Genomic DNA, 11869 nt, shown 5'->3' with positions numbered 1-11869 from the left:
CCGAGTGGAGCGACTCGAGCACTTGAAGACTGATGGTGCCGAGTACAGCGACTCGAGCACTTGAAGACTGATGGTGCCGAGTGGAACGACTCGAGCACTTGGAGACTAATGGTGATGAGTACAACGACTCAAGCACTTGGAGACTGATGGTGCTGAGTGGAGCGACTCAGGCACTTGAAGACTGATGGTACTGAGTACAATGACTTGATTACTTGGAGACTAATGGTGCCGAGTGGAGTGACTCAGGCACTTGAAGACTGATGATGCCGGGTACAGCGACTCGAGCACTTGGAGACTGATGGTGCCGAGTGGAGCAACTCGGGCACTTAAAAATTGATGGTGCTGAGTACAACGACTCAGGCACTTAGAGACTAATGGTGTCGAGTGGAGCAACTCAGGCAATTGAAGACAGATGGCGTCGAGTGGAGCGACTCGGGTACTTGAAGACAAATGGTGTCGGGTACGACTCGAGCACTTGGAGACTAATGGTGCCGAGTGGAGTGACTTGAGCACTTGAAGACTGATGGAATTGGGTAGTTATAGGATCGAACCTGTGAGCTTCAAGGAAATGGCAGAGTTGCCCCTCGGAAGGGAGCGGGGATGTCGGCTTCCAGGAAATGGCGAGAAATTCGACTTTCGAAAAATGGCAGGAAACTTGGTTTCCGAGAAATGGCAGGAAAGTCGACTTCAGCTTTTGTCCTGGCGGGAATCTCGGCTCATGCGAGACTAGTTGCCCTTTTGCACCCTACCTTGCCTCAGAGTTTGGGCTTGGGCACTCTTCCTCACGAGCAGTAATAATGATATGAGCTGTCTTCCTCCTGTGGGTAGGTGGGGGGTCGCCTTGGGCATTCACTGCTGCCTTTGTAATCCTTCTAGCTGGTCGTGTCGCTCATCGGCTCTGCAATTTCTTTGGTCGCCTTGGAGCGGGGATGTCGGCTTCCAGGAAATGGCGGGAAATTCGACTTTCGAAAAATGGCAGGAAACTTGGTTTCCGAGAAATGGCAGGAAAGTCGACTTCAGCTTTTGTCCTGGCGGGAATCTCGGCTCATGCGAGACTAGTTGCTCTTTTGCACCCTACCTTGCCTCAGAGTTTGGGCTTGGGCACTCTTCCTCACGAGCAGTAATAATGATATGAGCTGTCTTCCTCCTATGGGTAGGTGGGGGGTCGCCTTGGGCGTTCACTGCTGCCTTTGTAATCCTTCTGGCTGGTCGTGTCGCTCATCGGCTCTGCAATTTCTTTGGTCGCCTTGGAGCGGGGATGTCGGCTTCCAGGAAATGGCGGGAAATTTGACTTTCGAAAAATGGCAGGAAACTTGGTTTCTGAGAAATGGCAGGAAAGTCGACTTCAGCTTTTGTCCTGGCGGGAATCTCGGCTCATGCGAGACTAGTTGCTCTTTTGCACCCTACCTTGCCTCTTGGGCTTGGGCACTCTTCCTCACGAGCAGTAATAATGATATGAGCTGTCTTCCTCCTGTGGGTAGGTGGGGGGTCGCCTTGGGCGTTCACTGCTGCCTTTGTAATCCTTCTGGCTGGTCGTGTCGCTCATCGGCTCTGCAATTTCTTTGGTCGCCTTGGAGCGGGGATGTCGGCTTCCAGGAAATGGCGGGAAATTCGACTTTCGAAAAATGGCAGGAAACTTGGTTTCCGAGAAATGGCAGGAAAGTCGACTTCAGCTTTTGTCCTGGCGGGAATCTCGGCTCATGCGAGACTAGTTGCTCTTTTGCACCCTACCTTGCCTCAGAGTTTGGGCTTGGGCACTCTTCCTCACGAGCAGTAATAATGATATGAGCTGTCTTCCTCCTGTGGGTAGGTGGGGGGTCACCTTGGGCGTTCACTGCTGCCTTTGTAATCCTTCTGGCTGGTCGTGTCGCTCATCGGCTCTGCAATTTCTTTGGTCGCCTTGGAGCGGGGATGTCGGCTTCCAGGAAATGGCGGGAAATTCGACTTTCGAAAAATGGCAGGAAACTTGGTTTCCGAGAAATGGCAGGAAAGTCGACTTCAGCTTTTGTCCTGGCGGGAATCTCGGCTCATGCGAGACTAGTTGCTCTTTTGCACCCTACCTTGCCTCAGAGTTTGGGCTTGGGCACTCTTCCTCACGAGCAGTAATAATGATATGAGCTGTCTTCCTCCTGTGGGTAGGTGGGGGGTCACCTTGGGCGTTCACTGCTGCCTTTGTAATCCTTCTGGCTGGTCGTGTTGCTCATCGGCTCTGCAATTTCTTTGGTCGCCTTCTTCGGTCTCCCTTGGTCTTTTAGTGGTCCTCCTCGGTTTCTGTGTTTTTTTTAGTCGGTCGGGATGTCTTCCTCTTCCTCTTTATCCTCCTCTTCTTTGTCTCCCTCTTCGAGTAGTTCTAGGGAAGTGGCTCGTCATCGGGCAGAACTTCCCCATTGAACGAGAGGGTTGAGCTTTATGCTATAGCATCCTGAGCGACTATGAGCTTTATGCTCCTCAGCCAGGGCAGCGTGCTTATGATCCGTTCCCGAATGGGTTCGGCTTGAAATTCAATACATAGATCTAATTATACGATGCGTACCTTTTGATGTCATCCGTTCAGAGATCTTGTTTGATCTGCTCAGCACCGTGATCCAAGATTGCTGCAGGCTCCGTCTTTAATCCGATCGCGCTGCGGAATCTGCAGGGAGTGCGAAGAGTAGACCCTTTCTCCTCTCTTCCTATCCTTTCACAGGATCACACAGATTGATGGATTTGGGGAGAGGGTTTTGGGGAGAGAGTCGAGGAGAATAACTGAATTCCTCAACGGAGAGATGATGCGTCTATACGTGTCAACGTTATGACGCTCTAACACACTAACACACCCTCAACCCCTAGAGATCCTGTCCGTTTATAGGCGGCGAGAGCAGAGGGTCTACGATGAGATGAGATCTCAGAAGATTTCCTCCCATCAAGAATATCTCCGAGGAATCGTTCCGTAGTGGACTTAGTCTATATTGACTAAAATATCGCAACGGAACCCAATTAGTTATTCTATCTTATTCAATTATAAAGGGCCACATATTCTAACATTCTCCCACTTGGCCCATTAATTGATAAGATATAAAAGAGATACAAAATCAAAACAAACAAAACAAAAATTTGTTTGAAAACAATTTTACCTAATTGGATTCCAAAAAATTTTGAAAAACATTTTATACATGGCCATGTTTTAAAATAAGCCAATAAGTCCAATAATCACAATAATACTATATTAAGTCCAACTATCAATGCGAGTCATAGCGGTTGTATTTCATCAATGTCATACTCCCTTCTATGTATCACAACATTGTTAGTCTTTCCTAACATAGTCCATAATGACCCCTATAATTTGTCTTGTCAAGATAATCCTGTTATTACATTCAACCATAATATGCATAAACATAAATGTAAACAGGATAGCAGAAACAGATAACTTTTAATTAAATAAAATATCAATAATAGCATCCACATAAACATGCATCACCGCTTTTGTCAATGGATCAGCAATCATCATAGTGGTGCTCAAGTTCTCAATTGACACTTGCTGTTTCTGGACTCTTTCTCTAACCACCAAGTACTTTAACTCAATGTGCTTGGAACCACTAGAGTACTTGCCATTCTTAGAGAAGAAAACTGCTGTGGTGTTATCACAAAATATCTTCAGCGGCTTGGCAATTGAGTCGACCACACCAAGTCCTGAGATAAAATTTCGCAGCCATAAAGCTTGATTTGTGGCCTCAAAGCATGCCACAAATTCAGCTTCCATTGTTGATGATGCAATAAGCGATTGCTTTGCACTTTTCCAAGAAATTACCCCACCAGCTAACATAAATACAAATCCTGAAGTGGACTTCCTGCTGTCGAGGCAATTTGCAAAATCAGCATCTGAATATCCAGTTACTTCAAGCTGATCAGATCTCCTGTATGTGAGCATATAATCTTTTGTCCCTTGTAGATATCTCATTACTTTCTTTGCAGCTTTCCAATGTTCCATTCCTGGGTTGCTTTGATATCTTCCCAGCATTGCAACTGCAAAACTGATATCTGGTCTTGTACAGGTTTGAGCATATAATAGACTTCCAACTGCGCATCCATAAGGAATATTCTTCATTTGATTCTTTTCTAAGTCATTTCTTGGGCATTGGTTTTGACTGAATTTTTCACCTTTAGTAATAGGCACATCATTGGTTGAACAAAGCTGCATATTAAATCTCTCCAAGATACGATCAATATATCCTTTCTGAGACAATCCTAATAATCCTTGAGATCTATCCCTGAATATCTCAATGCCAATGACGTAGGATGCCTCATTCATATCAACTATCTTAAAGTTCTTGTTGAGAAATATCTTGGTTTCGTGCAATAAACCAAGATCACTACTGGCAAGTAAAATATCATCCACATATAAGACCAATATAATAAACTTGCTCCCACTTACCTTCAGGTATATACACTGATCAATAGTGTTTTCCTTAAATCCGAAGGAAGTAATGGTATTATGAAACTTTATATACCATTGTCTGGAAGCTTGTTTAAGGCCATAAATGGATTTCTTAAGTTTACAAGCCCAACTTTCTTTTCCCTTTTCTATGAATCCTTCAGGTTGTTCCATATAGATTTCCTCATCTAGATCCCCATTCAAAAATGCCGTTTTCACATCCATCTGATGCAACTCAAGATCATAATGAGCTACTAATGCCATAACGATTCTCAATGAGTCCTTTTTAGAAATAGGAGAAAAAGTCTCATTATAGTCGATGCCTTCCTTCTGAGAAAAACCTTTGGCCACAAGTCTGGCTTTATATCGTTCGATATTGCCCGTTGAGTCGCGTTTTGTCTTAAAGACCCATTTACAACCGACTCTTTTACAATCATTGGGCAATTCAACGAGATCCCAGACATCATTCTGTACCATTGATTTTAACTCTTCTTTCATTGCATCATACCATTTTTCAGAATCGTTACTTTCTATGGCTTGTGAAAACGATAAGGGGTCTCTTTTTATTCCTATATCATAATCTGATTCTTGTAGATATATAACATAATCATCAGAAATGGCATGTTTCCTTTTCCTTTGAGATCTTCTCAAATCTGCCAATTGTGATTGTTCTACAAGATCATCAGCGGCGACATCAACATCATGTGAGAGTTCTTGGATGTTATTTTGTTGTTCACCCCCATCAATACTCTCATTGATTTGAGGAACAACAATCTCTCGGACAGGAGATGATATGGGAGAATTAACCTGAATCTCCTCAATATCAAAATTAATCCTTCGAGATTTTTCACTCCCACTGATTTCGCCATTTTCTAGGAATTTTGCATTACCAGATTCTACTATTCTCATACTATGATTAGGGCAATAAAATCTGTATCCCTTGGATTTTTCTGGATAACCAATAAAATATCCTGAAATAGTTCTTGGATCCAATTTCTTTTCATGTGGATTGAATACTCTTATCTCTGCAGGACACCCCCATATATGTAGATGTCTCAGACTGGGTTTCCTACTAGTCCATAACTCAAATGGAGTCGATGAAACTGACTTGCTAGGAACCCTGTTCAAGATGTACATAGCTGTCCTAAGAGCTTCACCCCACATCGACTCAGGTACAGAGGAATAACTCATCATGCTCCTAACCATATCCATCATAGTACGATTTCGCCTTTCAGCAACACCGTTCTGCTGTGGCACACCTGGTAATGCATATTGAGCACAAATACCCCGTTGTTCCAGGAATCTAGCAAAAGGACCAATATTCTAACTAGATCCATCATATCTGCCATAAAATTCACCACCTCTATCAGATCTGACAATTTTAACTTTTCTATCTAATTGTCTCTCAACCTCATTTATGTATACTTCAAGAGTATCAACGGCTTGAGACTTTTCATATATTAGATAAACTTTGCCATATCTAGACAGATCATCTATAAATGTGATGAAATATTTTTCTCCACTAAAACAAGGAATGTGGAGTGGTCCGCAGATATCAGTATGAATAATCTCAAGGAGTTCTTTGCTTCTTGTGGCATTTTTCTTTATTTGTTTAGTTTGCTTTCCCTTAATGCAATCTATACAAATATCAAAATCAGTGAAGTCTAAATGTTCCAAAATATTATCCTTCACTAATCTTTCAATTCTTTCCTTGGAGATATGCCCCAATCGTCTATGCCACAATATGGAAGATCTTTCATTATTGAAACTACGTTTCAATCCAACATTTGATTGCAGGGTCATTAGTGTCTTTGCAAACTCAAGATCCAAATTAATTCTGTACAAACCATCACAAAGAATTTCAGAACCAACTTTTATTGAATCGTAAAATATGCTGAGTTTGCCACTACCAAAAGAAATACAATATCCCAACTCATCAATTCTAGAAAGAGAAATCAAATTTTTAGAAATTGTAGGGACATAACATGTGTCAACAAGATCCATCAAGTGACCCGTCTCTAAGCATAGACGATAAGTTCCCATTGATATCACTTTCGCTTTAAGATGATTTCCCATAATGATGAATCTTTCATGTTCTTTTGGTTTCCGAATTGAAAGGAATCCCTGCATGTTATTTGTAACATGAGTTGAAGCACCGGAATCTATCCACCAAGTGTTAGAAGGAACTTCTGTAATGTTTGATTCGAAACATACAAAGGTCGAGTTAATACCTTTCTTTTCGAACCAAGTCTTGCGTTTAATGCAATCCTTCTTCACATGTCCTTTCTTGCCACAAAAGAAGCACTTTACAGTAAAGGCTTTCTTTTCATTAGTCTATTTAACATTTCCAGACTTAGCAAATCTCTTTGATGGATGATGCTTCAACTTTCTTTTCTTATTACCACCTCCTTGAGTAGTCGTCATGACATTATATGAATTTTCCTGCCTTAATCTCAATTCTTCCTGAACACACATGCTAGTCAACTCATTCAAGTCCCACTTATCCTTATTTGTATTATAATGAATCTTGAATGGGCCAAACTGAGAAGGAAGAGAATTGAGAATAAATTGCACAAGGAAGGATTCATCAACATTCATGCCTAATGTTTTAAGTTTTGCAGCTTTGTCAGCCATATTGAGGATATGATCCTGAATTCCTCGAGTACCATCATACTGAGCTGTAGTCAGTTCTTTCATCAATGTGCCAGCCAATGACTTATCAGCAGATTTAAATCTGTCTTCAATAACCTTTAAATATTCCTTTGCGCTAGTTGCAATCGGTAATGAAGTCTTTATATTATTTGCAATTGTCATTCTTATGAACATTAAACTAAGCCTATCAGATCTTTCCCAAGCCTTCATTTCATTAACTTGTTCTGCAGTACTTTCATCAGTCAAGTCTGCAGGCTTTTCAACAAGTAATGCTAGATCAAGATCTAATACACCTAGTGTGAATTGCACATGCTATAACCATTCTGAATAATTTGATCCAGAAAGTACAGGGACACTTGAAGCATATGAATGTATATGCGGAAGTACCACTGCAAAAAGATATATAACAACATTAATGCTTTGAGTTTGTCAAAAAATTGATGAACTATTGATATCATCTATATAACACCTTTGGGTGAAATATTGACATATCTAGTGTTCACTCAAGAATATTTTTGGAGGACTGATACCATCCTTGAGGAATAGGTATTGTTACCTTTGGGTATACAACCCTAAACTGCAAGGATATCTAAAATAGTATCATCCTACCCCATCACATAATTATTTGAATTAGATTATCCTTTGGGATTATCTAAATCTCATAATTATATGTGTCATTATGAATATTATTTCTTTAATATCATTTAGGACTAATTCTTTAATATTATTTTATAAGTCATTAGTCTATGTCACTTTGGTGGCTACAAGACTAATGCCATGATATAAAATAAAATGTCCTATAAATGATAAAACTTTTGTTGTAATTCATATCACAAAAGTCTATCATCCTAGGCCACTTTGGCAGCTACTAGTCAGATAAAACTTAAGGAAATAAATTACAAATAATATTCATCAATATTTCTTTAATTTTGCTAAGCAGTTCAATAATAAAAATAACAATAATAATTATTGAACATTTATGTAAAGCAGTTCAATAATAAATAACTATAACAATTACTGAACATTAATGCAAAGTAATTCAATAATAAATAACAATAATAATTATTAAAATTTAATGCAAAACAGTTCAATAATAAATAATCATAATAATTATTGAACAATAATGCAAAACAGTTCAATAATAAAAATAACCATAATAATTATTGAACAATAATAAAACTCATATGATAATTTCAAGCATATACATGTGAATAAATAAATAAAAATTCCAAAAACAATAATTGGATTTTAATTTTATTTACCACATATATAATGAATAATTCATATGAGAAAACCATAAAATAAACCATAATTTATATATTTTTTTTAACAAAATTAAATCCAATCAAATAATCAAAAAATATAATCATGATTAAAATTAATCATAATTATAATAAATGATATTTATCAATTTTATAATTGAGAATTTAAACTAAATTTCTCAATTTCATAATGATAAAAAAAACAGAAATATTTGATAAGATATAAATCGAAAATATGCGAATGGCAGAACTGTAATTTGGCAGAAATTAGACTCGAGGGCAAAACCGTAAATATGTTGACAGAACATAAACTGTACTTACGATATTTGCAAAGGGTAAAACTGTAATTTTCAAAACCCTAGCCTCGATGGTAAAAACGTAAATATGCCAAAACCCTAATCTGCCATCGCCGCCGCCGTCGCCTGCGCGAGCGGCACTGCCGCTGCTGCCTGCGGCCTGGCCGCCTGTACGCGGCTGCGGGTTGCCGCCTGTGCGCGGCTGCCGCCTGTACGCGGCTGCGGGCTACCGCCTGTGCGCGGCTGCCAGCGATAGATCTAGCCTGCGCACGGCCACTGCCGCCACGGCGCTGCCGCCGCGGGGCATACTGCTCATGCGCGGCCACTGCCGCTGCGGCGGTTCCTGCCTGCGGTTGGCTGCTGCCAGCACGCGGCCGCCGCCTGTGCACGGCCTACTCACGCATGGCCGCCTCCTGGGCTGTCTGCCTGCGTGCGGCCGACCGTCGCATGGACGGATTCTGGCCGTGTGCGACCGGGGTTCTGTGATGTCGTCGCACGGACGGACGGGTTCTGTGATGCCGTCGCACGGACGAAGTTCTGTGATGCCGTCGCACGGACGGAGTTCTGTGATGCCGTCGCACGGACGGAGTTTTGTGATGCCGTCGCACGGACGGAGTTCTGTGATGTCCGCATATGGGACGAGTTCTGTAATGTCCGCATATGGGACGAGTTCTATAATGCGTACGCTACTCGGCGTAACCGCAGATTTGCAGCGAGGTCGACGGTGACCATTACTGCTTAGCAGTTCTTGGAAGATAAAGGTAATTATGCATCGTAAATTAATTTACAGATCTAATGCATGATTTCAAAAACCGGGCTCTGATACCAATTGTAAGCATAAAAATCTGTAATTATGCTAAATCAATTATGCGGAATTAACCTATATACCAGGATTGAAATTCAATACATAGATCTAATTATACGATGCGTACCTTTTGATGCCATCCGTTCAGAGATCTTGTTTGATCTGCTCAGCACCGTGATCCAAGATTGCTGCAGGCTCCGTCTTTAATCCGATCGCGCTGCGGAATCTGCAGGGAGTGCGAAGAGTAGACCCTTTCTCCTCTCTTCCTATCCTTTCACAGGATCACACAGATTGATGGATTTGGGGAGAGGGTTTTGGGGAGAGAGTCGAGGAGAATAACTGAATTCCTCAACGTTATGACGCTCTAACACACTAACACACCCTCAACCCCTAGACATCGCGAGAGCAGAGGGTCTATGATGAGATGAGATCTCAAAAGATTTCCTCCCATCAAAAATATCTCCGAGGAATCGTTCCGTAGTACAAAGGGCCACATATTCTAACATTTCCCCATTGAACAAGAGGGTTGAGCTTTATGCTATAGCATCCTGAGCGACTATGAGCTTTATGCTCCTCAGCCAGGGCAGCGTGCTTATGATCCGTTCCCGAATGGGTTCGGCTTGACGCTGGATGCGTTAGAGGTGGGACTTTGATTCCCCCTACATCCTATGATCGAGGCCTGCCTTGCTCGATGGTGGATCTCGCCATTGTAGATGGCACTGAACTCGTGACACCATCTGGTAGCTTTCCTAGGGGAGTGTCGAGGGGCGGGGGTTATCCCGACCCGCTCACTCTTCTTCTCGTGCTTCCGCCTTTCCAAAGGGGTAGGCGACTACTGGCTGTCATCCGGAGGAGGTTTTCGGGTGAGTGGGGCTCCTTCCAACAATAAGGGGTGGAAGAGTTGATTTTTTTTATCAGCTATAGTCGAGGCTGGGACTTCGACCTTCGATGGTCATCTCGATCGATCGATAATTCTCTTCCAGGCTTGTCTAATGATGAGCATGAGCAGCTCGGTCGCTTGAAGGAGGTCCTTTCTTCTTCCCGGGCAATTAGGGACATAATCAAGGAGTGACTGGTCGAAGCGGAGCTTAGTCCGACTCCTCGAGGTACGGTCCGGGCCCGTCTTCCTATTTTACTCATAACTTTGTCTTTTGTTGAATGACCCGGATCTTTCTTGGGCAGGAATGGTGAATTTGAAGGAGTTGAGAGGGATGCCTCGTGCTTCCTCAGCCCCTCGGGCTTCAGAGCTGGACCTGCCGGCCTCGGGGGGTCAGGAGTGACCTTCGGGGTTGGGGCCCGAACAGCCATGCAAGAAGTCTAAGGTCTTGACCCGCAAGAGACCTGCGCCGACCGCAACGCAGGAGGCGTCTGGCGAGGCCGGGAAGCGTCTTCGCGAGGCTTCTTCGAGCAGAGCGGCCGGAGGGAGCGCTCGGGGCAAAGCCCATGCCGATCCTCGAGGGGAATCGACGAGATCTGCGTGGACTCGAGATCTCTGTGGTACTCGGGCACGGGCCAACGTCGAGCCCTTCCAATCGCTCTTCATGGGGGACTTGCCTGACGGGGAGGGAACTACTCCCCTTGAGCCGCGCTGGTCGGGGCTGACGCTCGACGATCGGATTTGGGCGGACGATGCTTCCTATGGTGCTTATCTCTGAGGTGCCCTTATCCCTGCAATCGCAAAGCATGTGTATAGCTTGCCTTCCGAGGTGCTGATTGATAAGTCCGCCAAGTCCTTGGTATAGGTAGGTGTATTGCTTTGTTATCGAGGCTATAGATCGGGAAGGCTAGGTGTATTGCTTTGTTATCGAGGCTATAGATCGGGAAGGCTTGCCCCGACTCCTCCTGTTGATCATTATCTTTCGTTTTTGCGATGCAGAGTGATATGGCATATTTTGGCTCCCAAGATATGTCAAGTCAAAATCCGTATTAAGGCATTGCTCGACACGTTATGCCTCAGGAGTCCCAAGACACGCCAAGTTAGAATCCATATTAAGGTATTGCTCGGCACGTCCGTCATGTCAACCCATGTACGATCGACCCACGTACGGTAATATAAATACCTTTGGCTAGCATCTGGTTAAAGGGAAAAAAAGGGTGGCAAAAATCAATTAATCACTCCACTGACTTGCTCGTCGAAGGGGTCTCGTCGAGTGATCTCGACGAGGGTTGTTTTTGCCATTTTTGCAGGCAAAAATCACCTCACAAAGGCGAGTTGCCAACCACCTGAGAATCGCCATCTAGTGCACGAACGAGAGCAGCCAATCGGTCCGGATCCTGACCAATGCTAACTCGCACTCCTTCCCGAGGGTACGACCACCTCATAAAGACGAGTTGTCAACCATCCCGGAGAAGGAGAGACGCAGCTCGGCATACACGGTGCTCGGATCGACACACCAAAGAACGCTGATCAACATCCCATCGTGAGGGCCTGATCGACCTCGGC

At 43.3% G+C, this 11869-nt stretch overlaps 1 long non-coding RNA gene across 1 annotated transcript; it reads left to right on the top strand.

Annotated features, from left to right (window-relative positions):
- The first annotated feature begins 9912 nt into the window (after nucleotides 1–9912).
- On the top strand, nucleotides 9913–11278 carry LOC108951236 (uncharacterized). The gene is made up of 2 exons (XR_001975560.2): nucleotides 9913–10532; nucleotides 10609–11278. It is a non-coding gene; the product is annotated as an uncharacterized LOC108951236 (long non-coding RNA).
- The last annotated feature ends 591 nt before the right edge of the window (nucleotides 11279–11869 follow it).

Source organism: Musa acuminata, chromosome BXJ3-9, assembly GCF_036884655.1.
Source record: "Musa acuminata AAA Group cultivar baxijiao chromosome BXJ3-9, Cavendish_Baxijiao_AAA, whole genome shotgun sequence".
In the NCBI taxonomy this organism is placed as follows: Eukaryota; Viridiplantae; Streptophyta; class Magnoliopsida; order Zingiberales; family Musaceae; genus Musa; species Musa acuminata.
Note: the sequence above shows the minus strand (reverse complement) of the source record. Positions and strands in the feature narration are given on the sequence as shown.